This window comes from Peromyscus eremicus, chromosome 1 (genome assembly GCF_949786415.1).
Source record: "Peromyscus eremicus chromosome 1, PerEre_H2_v1, whole genome shotgun sequence".
NCBI lineage: Eukaryota > Metazoa > Chordata > Mammalia > Rodentia > Cricetidae > Peromyscus > Peromyscus eremicus.
In genome coordinates this window covers 103557570-103570439 of record NC_081416.1, presented here as the reverse complement: position 1 = coordinate 103570439, position 12870 = coordinate 103557570, and the positions used below count along the sequence as shown (strand labels likewise).

Sequence of the window (12870 nt, the reverse complement as noted above, 5' to 3'; positions counted from 1 at the left end):
TTTTTTTTTCTTCTTCCTTGCCTTCTACACTTTGATGCCTCCCCTTTTGGTGAGCAAAGAAGTCAAAAGTCACATCCTCAACTGGTTCAGCCCTGGGATTCTGAACAGTGTTGCGTTGGTACTTTTGTATAGCTCTGAACAGAATAACAAGAGAATGACTTAAAGGAGGAGAGATTCCTCTTAGATCACAGTGTCAGAAGGTTAGGTCCATGGTTGCTTGGGGCACACCATCATTATGGTAAGAGTATGTGGTGGAAGACGTTCTTTACCTCGTGATGGCTGAGAAACAGAGCAAGAGACAGGAGGGGGACAGGGACATGATACCCACAGGGCATGCCTCCAGTGACAGTATTGGTTCCTTGCCTGGTTGCTGTGATACAATACCTGACAAGCCACTTCAGGAGGGATTTATTTTGGATTATAGTCCCAGAGGATTCATCCCATTCTGGCATGGAAGATATGCCACAGGAGCTCAGCTGGAGGGCCACATTATTACCAGTCAGGAAGCATGAGCAGGAAGTGGGAGTAGGCTATAAGCCCACCCCCAGTGACACATTTCTTCCATTAAGGCTATACCTCTTAGAGGTCCCACAACCCTCCCAAACAGCACTGGCTAGGGGCATAGAATTCAAACACCTGTGCCTATGGCAGACCCCTCACATTCAAACACCTCACCTCATAGCAGTGACCTGCTGCCTCCAGCAGCATTCCAGATCTCCAAGTTTCTAGAACATTCCCAAGTAGCATCATCAGCTGAGCACAGAGTGTTCAGCAGACAAGCCCACAAAGGAACATTTCAATTTTAAACCATAGCAAGTGTCATTTATCAGCACTGACAGTGGCTCCTATGATTTGAGATGTATTTTACTGGGACTTATCTGGTGCCAAGGCCACAAGGGATCCTAAGAGAGCTGTAGGAAATAGGGGTCATGGGGAGCACCTTCCCTACCATGCTATCCTTTTAGTTTCATCCTTTCCTTAGAGTGAAAGATAAGCTCAGTGTGGATGTTAGGGTCCTCTGTGCCTGCAATGCCTTTCTGGCTTAGAGCTCTACTGGACAGCAGTCACCATGAATGAACAGTAGCAAATGTGTCTGTTAGTGGATGCGGCCCCAGGACTCAACATAGGTCTACCTACTTACTACATCTGCTTGGTAAAGATGCTCGGATGGATGGGTGGATGGATGGATGGATGGATGGACAAGCACATGACTGGGGCATCTGGTTCTACAAAGGGTAATTCTGTTGGTAACCTCTTTGTAAACACCCTCTGATTAGACCCTCCCAGTGTGGGGACTAAATGAGAACATGTGTGAACTAGCTCACACAGCAGCGGCAGCAGTAGATTTACATCGTACAACTCATGTCATCCATAACAAAGCCTGTGGAAGAAAGAAATCAGCCTCCCACTTTCCAATTTACACCACATTCTAACACACCTACTGTATGCTTTTTTAATCAGACGGGATGGAGAAATAAGAAAGTATCTGCCTTGTAGTGTGTGCTTTCTGGGAAGTAGGGAAGGGAGACTTACCTCAAATAGCTGTCCGACCATTCCATACTGTTAAAGCAAAGCTCAAGTCAGCTCATTATGGTCTGGATTAACAGTTCTGATCATGATCAAGAGAGATGGCTATGATCTTTGGCAAAAACTAAACCCATGCACCATTCATGCCTTTAGAAAAGCTTGAATTACCTTTCCTGCTGAATGGAGAATTGCTGTTCAATGCACAGTCTAAATTGGACTTTTATCCCTGTTTGCAAAGCTCACCACGTAAAGACATGATTGTGAGCACAGATGTGCAGTCTCAGGAATAATTCTCTTTATATAGCTCTGTTTATTGCAATATAATAAATGGTCCCCTTAAAGCCACGCTGCCTTGTATTGTTCATTATGTGGCCGAAAAGCTAATTTACGATGGGTCTATAACCCGTGCCTTGCACTGTTAATCCCCAATGAAATTCCACAGCCTGGGAGGAGGCAGGGATACCTTTGGCTGAGCTTATTGAGTACTCTTCAGTTGGGCCTGCAAACAATGATGTCAAAACCATTAGAAAAGGGGGTTAGAGAGATGGCTCCATGGGCAGATGCTGTGCAAGCGTGAAAGTCAATCCCCAGCACCCATGTAAATGGCCAGGTGCTACCTTATATGTCTAAAGCCCCAGCACTAGGTAGAGGGGTGGAGACAGGTGGATCCCGGGGGCTCTCTAGCCAGCCAGTGCAGCTCCAGGTTCAGTCAGAAATCTTGTCCCAAAAAATAAAGTTTCAAAGTGATCAAGAGAGAAAACCTCTGATCTCTCCACACATGTAGTAACACACACACACACACACACACACACACACACACACACACACACGCACACACACACTACTGAAAAGGACTTTGAATAGATTCATTGATCTCATCCTTCTTAGTCATAGGCCTCATGGCCATAGCTGATACCAGACATGTATGTGGACTCACATAGAAAAGCATAGGAGAGTCCCATGCTGGGAGGAATCTCTGAGGCAGATAGACCTGGGTTCAAATCTTGGCTACTTACTAAGTATAACTTTAGACCAGTTATATCACCCCTTAAGCCAAAATAAATGGAGATAATAATAGAACCTACTTCTTTGTGGGAATTGTTTAAGATAATGTTCAAGAGAGCTTAGCTTGCAGCTTGGCCCATGATATGTGCTCAATAAATGTTATTGCTTATTATGATTTGGTTAAAACACCCATTGGAGAAAGTACCAGATATTCACAAAGATATCTGATGGCAAAGCAAGAGGGAAGCTTCAGTGTACCTCTCAGAAGTGAGCACTTTGTCTTCAAGTCTCTAGTCTGTAACTGACTAAACAGCCCTGTCCCTGCTGCCAGGGCAGGAATTTAAAGACGCCTACTGACTTAGTTATTATTCCCCTTATTAATAGTAATGACATACTGTGTTTGTTGAGTACCCCATGGCACACCAAGACATTTCATATAGGAACACACACACACACACACACACACATACACATATATGCATTCATACACACACATACACACACACTCACATACACTACACACACACACTCACACAAATATGCATACACACACACACACACACAGAGCCAAGATAGAGATGGTGGTGAGCACAGAATCATCTGCATGCCTGTGATAAGACCTGGGTTGGCTGTGACTCACCTAAGGCACACTGGTGAGTTAGGAGATGAGAGTCAGACACAAGCCCAGGGTTCAAGGTCTAGCCTGCTTCTTATTGCCCCATGCTGCCTCCTTCCAGGCACTATCACTCCTCGGCTGTCACTTCACCTCAGGAAGCCAGTGGTTCTGCTGCAGACGAGCTGTGTAATGCTGGCTGGGTGACAGACAGTACTTCAGTTTCCTTTTCTGAAAGTACAGAGGCACTAATGCAAATCACAGTGGGGTGTGTCATCATTACGTTAAGTCGTTTTGCACACGCATAGTGGTGACCGTCACAGATTAGGCACGTGATGTGTTCCTGTAACCTTCCTTCCAAGGACTTTCACTGAGAAGAGCTGTTCAAGAACCATTAGTGAGGCCTAGCAAGAGACGCCTCATTGCCTGGACCCACTACAGCCAAGAGGCTGTCTTCATGTTCAGGGACCTTGCTCGAGGACTGTGGCCTCTGTTACAGAGCCCTAATAAGAAGCCTTGTTGCCCTTCAGCAGCTTCAGCCAGTGGCTGAGCCCCTTCAACCCTGTTTTCTCCTACATTCGATTTACCTTACAGACCTGTTGTGAGGGCAGGTGAGAAAATGTTGGTGAAGTAGTTCTCCCTGAACCCGGCACAGCGCTGCCTGTGTGATTTATGATTCCTGCCGCCTGGCACAGGAGGTAGGCACAGATACTGCCGAGTCTTCGTCGGGAGCTGCAGGCTAGCGGGCTCATCCTAAGCAATCCTTACACCATCCGCAGTGCAGACGGCCAAGTTGATGGGTTGACAGAGATAGCCGTGCTGGCTGCCTCCTAGGGGAAAAGACTGTCCCCTCCATGCTATGAGCGTCTGGCACCAAGAACAGGATTTAATGAAGGTAGCTTAAGTCAACATGCCCCGTAATGAAATGTGAGCTGACAGGGTTCTCAGCACTTCCGTGAGGACTGTGGAAACAGTGAAGTCAGATCTTACACAGCGTTTACTCAGGTCCTTGCTTCCCAGAAACATCTCCTCAAATCCAGTCTCATTCACATGGTCCTCCTTCTTGACAAGCCAGATAAGGTAGCTGGGGACAGAGTCTCAGAAGCCACGAAGTCAAATCTCTCACCTCAAATATGCCACTGACTAAATCCTTTGCGATATTGATGCTGATGATAAGGGGATATGATCTCCACCCCCATTTTATAGAAAGGAAAGTCTTGGGGAGGAGAAATGGCTTTCCCAGCTTTCCAGAGACTGAGTTTGAATTAAATCTGGCCCCTCTCTATCTAAGTCTTCAGCTCTTGCTTCAGACACTTTTCCATCAAAAAGAGGTCTCCTTGCCAGTATCTTGCCCTTTTTTGACAAGCAGTAGTACAGACTGTTAATCTACAAGGCCATCTATTTCTTTGTGCTCACTGCAGACCAGCCATTGAACTGCTCTGTAGCCATTAAGATGGCCAGAATTCATAAGAGCCCCGTAAAGGTAGTTGTGATATCGAGGGTGATGTTGATTGTCAACTTGGCAGGGCCTAGCACAGTTATGGAAATGAACCTCTGGGTACATCTGTGAGGCGGTTTCTAGATTAGGTCAACCGAGGTGAGAAGACACTCTTTAAATGTGGGCGACACCACCCCACGGGCAGGACTTCCCAGGCTGCATAAAAAGCAGAAAGCCAGCTAAGCACCAGTATTCACTGAGGCTCCGCCTCCTGACTGAAGGTGCTGTGTGACCAGCCATTGTTGGCATAACCTCCTCCAGCCCAATGGACTGTAGTTTTGAACCATGAGACAAAAGAAACCCTTCCTGCCTTAAACTGCTTTTGGTAGGTTATTTTGTCTTATCAACAAGATAAATAGCAAACACAATAGTGCTACTCTTATTAACACTGCTGGATGAGGAAACATGAAGCTTAGAAGGATTGCTCCCAATGCCCACTGCCTTTCATTTAGTGAGTGGCAAACTCCAGCTAGACTTGGGTGTAGTCTTTCCTAAATATGTTCATCAGTTTTCTGTCACCATGACAAAATGCCTGAGAGATGATCAAGTAAGAAAGAGTCAGGCTTAATTTTGTCTCACAGTTTAGGAAGTTCAGTCCACAGCCTCACTGCTTTTGGGTTGGTGCCAAGGCAGCACACTGTGTGTTGGAGCAGAAGTTGCTACATCATGGCTGCCAGGAAGTGACATAGAGAGGGAACAAGAGTCAGGGTCCCATTACTCCCTCCCAAGATGTGCCCCAAGTAAACTAACATATTTATGCTTAGTCTCACCTACTAAAAGGTGATAACACCGCAGAACGGGGACTAATCCTTAAACATAGGGTCACTGGGCCCACTCTGGATCCAAAGCATAACATTAAGCATGGTGGTAATCTGAGTGCTGTTTCGTGGCCATGTCTCTCAAGACAAACTGAACAACATGAGGTCAGGGTCTATCTGTCAATATCCCCAGCACAGGGCTGGACACCTAGTAGGTTCTCGTGATTAGTTCACTGAGTGACATAACCAGGGAATGGTCAAAGTGAGGGGGGCAACAGAGCCCCGAGGAATGCAGAAGAAGGGCCACATACAGCTGAAGCTTTCTGGGAAAAGCCCAGCATCATAAGACGGACATTTCCACTGTCTTGTGCCTCCCTTTCCCGTTTTCACTCTCTCCCTGCCCTTCTGCCTCTGCTCACTCCACAGAGCTGAAGCAAAGCCCTCAGCTCCATTCTATCACAGTCCAGACCTCGTTCCTCTTGGTCCCATACCTTTCCTGGACAAGGACCAGCACTGGCTCACCTCTTCCCAGCCACCTCCCTGGGGGGCAACTTTCATATACATCGGGTACACTCCTTATGTACCCAGCCTCCACCCAAGTGCTTTAGCTGGTTTTTCTTTGGCTCAAGATAGAGGGAGGGGGAGGGATTTAACCTCTTTGACTTTATCCTTAAAATCAGCAAAGCTTACTTTTCTTCCAGTGTCTACTGGCTTCTAAAATCAATTCAGGCTCTTTGACACTTTCTAGGCACCAATGGCCCCAGGCCAGGTTCTTCTTGGGTCTTCCTTCTCACTCTCTCCCCAGAGCCTCTCTTCTCAGCCTCATGGACTGGGTCTTCAGTGCCCCTGCTCAGCAAGCTCTCTCCCATCTTATCTTCTGTAAATTACTTTTATGTGAGAGGAACTTGTCACTGTGTTTTATTCCTCTGGGTTGCTGGCTCACAGAAGCAGTACATGGCAGAGATTCTTGCCTGTAAAATGCTCATGCTGGTAGTTTATGATTCTTGTAATTTCATTGCACTTGAATTTCATGGAATAACAGGTGGAGATGCATCAGAGACTGCGTGGCATGGGTTTGAAGGCAGCATGTGCTATCACTAAATCATGTGGGATTTGAAGTAGGACCAGGCTATATGGTCAAGCCTCAACTTATCCCAAGGGTGACCTCTGGCCTCCACACATGTATGCACATACATGTACTTATACATACTTGCACAACACACACACACACACACACACACACACACACACACACACACACACTAGCACATATGCACACCAAAATCCTGGATTAAATTCTTTCAATGAGCCAGGCATGGTGGTGCATGATTTTAATCCCAGCACTCAGGAGGCAAAGACAGGTGGATCTCCTAGAGTTCAAGGCCAGCCTGGTCTACAAAGAGAGTCCAAGACAATCAGAGCTGTCTCAAAAAAACAAAAACAAAACAAAGCAAATGCTTCAATGAACCTGAACTAGTTCCCTTTGAGACTCCACTTCTTTCTTTGCTCTCAGATCTACCCGGCCTAGGTTCTTCCAGAATTTGGATGGAGACCTTCCAGAATTCAGATTTAGATCCTCCGAGCTTCCATTCTCTCTCTCTCTCCTTCCTTACAAAAAGAAAAGAAGAAAAGAAAAAGAAAATCACAAAGCATGTAAAAGAACAATAAATAATTGGATGGATTGGATGGATAAGAAGTTGAAAAGCTCTGTATTAAATTAAGTCACAATCGACAGCAAAATGAACTAAAGGCTTAAAAAAATAAGCTGAAAGTAGCATCAGGGTTAAGAAAAATTAAAGCTCTGAACATAGCCATTGCGTTAGCGCTAAATTTTGAAAATGGTAATTCAATTTTATTTACGAGGCAAAATATAATTACATTTAAATTTGAGGGAAGAGAATTTAATTCTTATTAATGACAGAAAGACAGAGTGAGATGCTTTAATGCCAGGAAAATTGTCTGATGTTCACGGATGGGAGAGAAAATTAGATTCGGCGTCAAGCATTCGCCCCTGTTACAAGTCTCATTTGTGTAGCCAGAATTGTTCTCTCTCTCTGAGAAACACTACCTTCTCAGCCCAGAAAGCACTGTGCCGACAGCCAATTAAACATCAAAAGGAAATGATCAGGCCAGGCTGTTTCTGTATAGGTGTGTTACAGGCCGGGAAACTCAAGGTTAGAATTTCACCAGCGGAATAATATCCATTGAGACTTGACATTTCCCATACCCCTTCCCAAAGCCAGTGACAGCCTAAGTATCAAAGTTCAGAATAATAAATATCTACGAGATTGACACCAGTGTAGAGAAGGAGAGTGAGATGGGGGAGTCAGGGAAGAGCCCACCCGTTGGCTGGGAAGTAGCAGAGGTTTAGACAGAACGAGATGGTCAGTTCCCAGCACTTAATCAAAGACTGGAAAATTGAGCCCAGACAGGCACACTGCTAAATACTGCCAGAGTTAAAGGTTGATAAAGCAAAAGCTGGCAGCTTTGTAATTTAGCAGAATTTCCCTCGACAGCCCCGGAACATTTTCTATCAGAACTGGAGCCTTTCAGTATGCAAATAGAAGCCCTCCTGCAATTGGACTTCAGAGTCAGGCTTCTGTTTGGATGCTCGGGCTGACACTTCGTAGCAAATCTCCAGTCATCTTCCTGAATCAAACTGCTGGTACGATAACTTGTAATTTAAAAGAAGAAAAAAGCCTGTTCTTTGAATGGAAATGTTACATTTTACAGAGCCCCTTCCCATATGTGCTTCATGATTTATTCAAACAGCAGCTACCTAAGCCTCTGACATGGCAGATGGGGCTGTTCCCAGGAAAGCAGGGTTCAAGGGACTTGGGTGACTTGCCCAAAGATACTTTGTGGAAAGCAAGATTCAAAGCCAGGACCCTCTGGGATCAGGGTTCATATTTACCCCCCATGCAACCCTTTCACTGGCGACTAGGAAGGTCTGTGCTAAGCTGACAAGTCAAGGCACCAGGATCATGCCAATCAGCTCGTGTCGTGCCAGGAACCATGTGTTTCAGTTCTGGTTCCTGTTGCCGTGATAAAATACCCTGACAAAAGCAACTAATTGGAGAACGGGTTTATTTTAGCTCACAATCCCAGGTCAGAGTTCATCAGAGCAGGGAAGTCAAGGCATCAGGAATTCGAAACACATCACATCCACAGATAAGAAAGCAAGAAAGGAACACATGCATGCCTGTGCTCAGCTCACTTTCTTGGGTTTGTTTGTTTGTTTGTTTGTTTGTTTGGGTTTTTTGTTTTGTTTTTCGAGACAGGGTTTCTCTGTGTAGTTTTGGTGCCTGTCCTTGATCTCACTCTGTAGACCAGGCTGGCCTCGAACTCACAGAGATCTGCCTGTTTCTGCCTCCCGAGTGCTGGGATTAAAAGCATGTGCCACCACCACCCAGCTTTCTCAGGTCTTTTACAGACTAGAACAGGGACAACCCAGGGAATGGCGCCACCTACATTCAGTCTAGTACTTCACATGTTGTAATCCAGACATGCCCACAGGCCAGACTGATCTAGACAGTCTCTCATTGCAACTGTCTTCCTGGGCAACTCTCAGTTGTGCTGAGTTGATCATTAAAACTCCCTATGGTGCCATAGAAATCGATTCCAAGAAACAGGAAGGATATGTGTAGTTCTTCCATCTGGGCTCATATGGGTAGCTTCTTGGAGGGAGGGTCAGAGTTAAAGTGGGTGATAGAGATTGGTCAGTCTAGACAAAAGTAATAGTTCCTTGCTGCAGCCCACTGTAAACACCAAGTATTTGTAGCATCTGCTACAAATGGATCAGGGTGTTTTCTGGGCATTTCTAGCAATGTGGCACAACATCTTAGGTATTTGTGGTAGCAATGAAAGAAAGAAGCGATGGAGAACACAAGCAACAGAAGGTGAATGGCCTTGGGAAAGTTTGAGTTTTTGTCTGTCATTGGGAATCATGAAGGAATTTTAAGCTGTGGTCTGACATGGGTAAATTTGGTTTTAGAAAGCTAGCTCTAGGGACTGGGGGGAGATGTTCAGGGCTTAAGAGAACTTGCTATGCATGAAGACCCAAGTTCAAATCCCCAGGACCCACATTAAAAATCCAGGCATGGCTGCACAGCTCTAAATCCTCATCACTATGGAAGGCAGAGGCAGGGTTTCCTGGCCACTAACCTAGCTCAGGATTCGCCAAGAGACCCTGTCTCAAAGAAATAAAGGGGAATGATATATTGGGACACTTAATAACCTCTTCTGGCTTCCTCAGGCTCATGCATGGGCACACACTCACATGTGCACATATCACACAAACACACACACACACACACACATACACATGCACACACACACAAATGATAGTAATAATAGTAAATAAATAAGGAGAAAGATTGTGTAAGACCAGTATGCTGCCTGAAGTACCAAGGGGACATCCAGGTGGCAGTGTCTAGAAAAACTAGATAGATAGACTCATGACTAGAAGGAGACCAGGATTAGAGATCTTTGGGAAGATTTAGCATCATCTTTCTCCTCAGTTTACCCCCTTTGGCTCTCTTGGAGGAGTTTGGGGTGAGGGATTTTCTAACTCTGCCAAAATATGCATCCTGGTCATATTATTTGGCTTCTCTTCTCTCTGGCCCTTTCCTGGTTTGTTATCCTGCCAATTCAGACACCATGCAGAGTCCTCTTCTGGGCTGGGTTTGAAGGCCTCTAATTAGGACGCCAGCTCACCTCCAATTAAGATGAATAGCAGTGGCTTGCTGCTTCTTGCCAAGGTGCTTTGTCAGGACTTGAAATCGAAGTTCTGGAGGAAATAGGTGTGAAGCCCTGCTCTGTGCCTCCATCCCGGGTTTCTCGTCCCTGCCTGGTCTGAGAGCTCTCTAAGCTCCTCGAATGAGGTGAAAGGCCATGTGCTTTCCAAGGCTCATTAGCTTTGTGCCTTCTCGGTCTATGGAGCAGAGCCATGACTTGGAGCAGTTCTGGCTGGAGGGTGATAGGGAGGGAAGTTGAAACGCACAGGAGAGTGGCTGAGTTCGGCCTCCATGTCTAGAGGAGACTAATTACTGCAGGGACGTATGTCAGAGGCTCTTTTTGTACCTGCTTCCTCTCCTGGCTTCTTCCAGAAACCTGCACTGAGACAAAACAACCATCTGCTCAGCTTGCAAGGGAAGGAAGGAGGGGCTGCCATACTTGGGTAACGATAGTTTGTTGGAAGCACAAGGAGATTCTCACCCTTGGGAGAAAAATTAACTGTACTCTAATAACCTACCATGTGCTGGGCAAGTGGCTGGCTTTGTGTTAGTTTTTGCACATGGGTTCCTTAGAGATAGGTCTAATTTTATATTATCTCCACATCCTGAGCTTCTAGGGATGTCATATACATAGCAGATGCTCGTCATATTTTTGAATTACTTTTAAACTTCTGGTGGAGAGTCATCATTATCACAGTCTTTGAAATGTCACAGATAAGGCTCAGAGGTAGGCAGCTCTTGTTCTCCACAGGTAGGGAGTGGCCGAACACACAGCTCCTTACCTGACTTCGACCCTTTGCTCTGCGCAAAATCAGAGAACCTTGGATAATGACATGGTACACTCTGGCCCATGCCGGAAGTGTGGCAACACAGAGAAGTAGTGGGAGACACATTTGCTGTGTGAGACTCCCCAGGAAATGCAGACATTAATCTGTGGTGGCAGGGCCCCCCAGGCAATGCCTGTAGACTAATGTCCCTGAGAAAATAGTGCATGCAGGGATGCCCTGGAGTGTTGAGAGCAGAAAAGACGAGGCTGCTTCCGATCAGGATTAAAGGAGGGGGACCCAAAAGGGAGCTGGTGTCTGAGCGGGAACTGAAAGAGTGCTTAGACTTGAGCCTATGTAGATGGACCCACGGAGGGCCACAGGGGAAGAACCCACCCAGAAGCTCAGAGGAAGGGCCCTGAAGTACAGTGGCTGCTCTCCTGTGGCATTGGCAAAGATGGCTGTACATGACCGCTTTTCTGAGGTAGATAACAAGGTCTTGCTCAAGTACTGGCACGTATGTCACCACGTACAGAAGGCAAGGTACCCTTACCCTTCTCGCCTTGCCTTCCTGTCCATAGAATGGCTAGAAGGTTTTGAGCTGCCTTCCCATGCTCTAACCACAAAAGCTGCCCCTCTGAGTCCTCGGCTCTCCCTCCCTTGACTCTCCATCCACTTTGAGAGGATCTCCTGGTGACAGCCTGCCACCTACAAGGCACCTTCAGCTCTCCCCTGGCTCTCCCTCCTTCTTCAGTTTCTACCCCACCCCAGGGTCCAAGGCCTCTGGCTGCCTTATTCACCACCAAGTTCCCTTGTGTCTGTACCTCTCTTTCTCACCCACCTTGCAATTCCCAGGCTCACTCAACTGCTCACTACCTCTGGTCACACAGCCCTCCAGTAGGCAGACTGTGCATGGGTATGATGGACAACCTCTCCCACGCCCTCCAGCAGCGGTTCTCCACACACTCGGAGCTACAGTGCTCAGCCCACAGAAGGGCTATCTCAGTGTCCACATCTATTCACCAGCACTCCATTTCGCAGGTATTCTTGCCCCCTACTTCCTGAGAACTGACATTATTGCTTAACCCCTCCCCATTATTCTGGATAGTCCCTTACACAGTCTGTGCCCCATACATCTCTCAGCCTGTATTCTATGCCCAACTGATGAGCTGCCTACAAAGCCTGTCCCTCCAATTACACTCTGGGTTCAGTGCTCACCAACTGTTCAAAGACACCTCAGTGGGATGCCATCTCCTTGTTCCCCTCCCATCTTGGAATCTCCCTTCCCCTGGCTATTTCCAGTATACAAACATGATGTGCTTGCTGAATAATAACCGTTTACTCCATGGAAGGTGGAAAGAATATGAAGCACCTTCCTCAGACTTCATAAAACTGGTCCCAAGACCTTGGTATCTTTACCTCATTTTGCATGTTTCTATGCGATTTTTGAGAAAGCAGGGGCATAGAGAGATGAAGCAACTTGTCCAGACCACATGCTTTGGGTGGGTGGATGGCGACATGCTAAATGATGAGGCAGCTGGTTAGACAGACAGAGAGTCTGATGTTTGGGCAGACGGATAGAGAAAAAAGCAGAAGAGAGGCGGTTAATCTAATAGGGCTTAGAGTAGGGTGAGGAAGGAGCCTTGGTTTCCAATTTCAGCAGTCATGTTGTTTAACTCAGGCAATGATCTACTAAACAATTTATACTCATAGAACACTGTCAGATTGCATCAGAGGCCTTACCTCAATTGATTGCACAATTGACGGACCAAGAAAGCTAGGATAGGCAGTCATCTTTCATTCCCGATAATAGACTGTTGAGCAAATCACTTCATCTGCCCAGGCTGTTTGCTCAGCTGGGGTATAGGAGTGCAAATCTAACTGTCCTGAGGTGTTAATGAGGGCGATATGTGTGAGCACCACCAATAACTCTGGGACATGTGGACACTTCGTTCCTTCCTTGTTTTGA

At 46.4% G+C, this 12870-nt stretch overlaps 1 protein-coding gene across 1 annotated transcript in view; it reads left to right on the top strand.

The window, feature by feature from the left end:
- Window positions 1–12870, top strand: part of Tenm4 (teneurin transmembrane protein 4) — a 275039-nt gene that overhangs the window by 140528 nt on the left and 121641 nt on the right. The window lies entirely within an intron of this gene.